The sequence below is a fragment of the Aristolochia californica genome, unplaced genomic scaffold, assembly GCF_029961685.1.
Source record: "Aristolochia californica isolate CCGP_79_NKW_82.1479 unplaced genomic scaffold, dmAriCali1.0.hap1 SCAF_1, whole genome shotgun sequence".
Taxonomy (NCBI): domain Eukaryota; kingdom Viridiplantae; phylum Streptophyta; class Magnoliopsida; order Piperales; family Aristolochiaceae; genus Aristolochia; species Aristolochia californica.
The window spans coordinates 53,257,134-53,257,886 of record NW_027181770.1 but is presented as its reverse complement, the minus strand read 5'-3'; positions in this window follow the sequence as shown (position 1 = coordinate 53,257,886).

Genomic DNA, 753 nt, shown 5'->3' with positions numbered 1-753 from the left:
CTTCTCCATTGTATAAACCAAATTTTTGCCCTTCGTTTTAGTATCCGAAGGAATTCACCATTGATGCACGTAGTCGGTGTTCTTCTCTAGTTTGTAATATCATCAATATCAGACCATCCCATCCTATATATTTCCTTGTAAAACTTTTTCAGTTGCTTGTGTAGTTTATACGAGGACAGTATGTTTGATTATAAAGGTTTCTTTATCCCGTTTCTTCTAAACATATCTAGGTGATAATATAAAACCAAACTAATATGGAGGAAAACCTACAATCACTCATTTTCTTCACAATTCACTGTCATGCCCCACCTCGTTTCCATCTTTTTGAACTCATCAGCCACGTTGTCTACCAAAGTGATATTAAAAATCTCCGATAGCATAATTCCATTCCAACTAAAGATTGATGCCTTATGCGAGGATTAGAGATACCAATCAACTGCTGTACAAGTTCTTGAGTATCTCAAGCACAAGGGTTTCCATCTTTTTGAACTCATCAGCCACGTTGTCTACCAAAGTGATATTAAAAATCTCCGATAGCATAATTCCATTCCAACTAAAGATTGATGCCTTATGCGAGGATTAGAGATACCAATCAACTGCTGTACAAGTTCTTGAGTATCTCAAGCACAAGGGTTGTCCCTCACTCTTCAATTCTGTAATTGTTCTTTAAATATAATTATTAGCTATTAGATTTTATTTAATTTTATTTACTTTAAAAATATAAAACTGTTAAAGTGACTTCTTAATAAGATT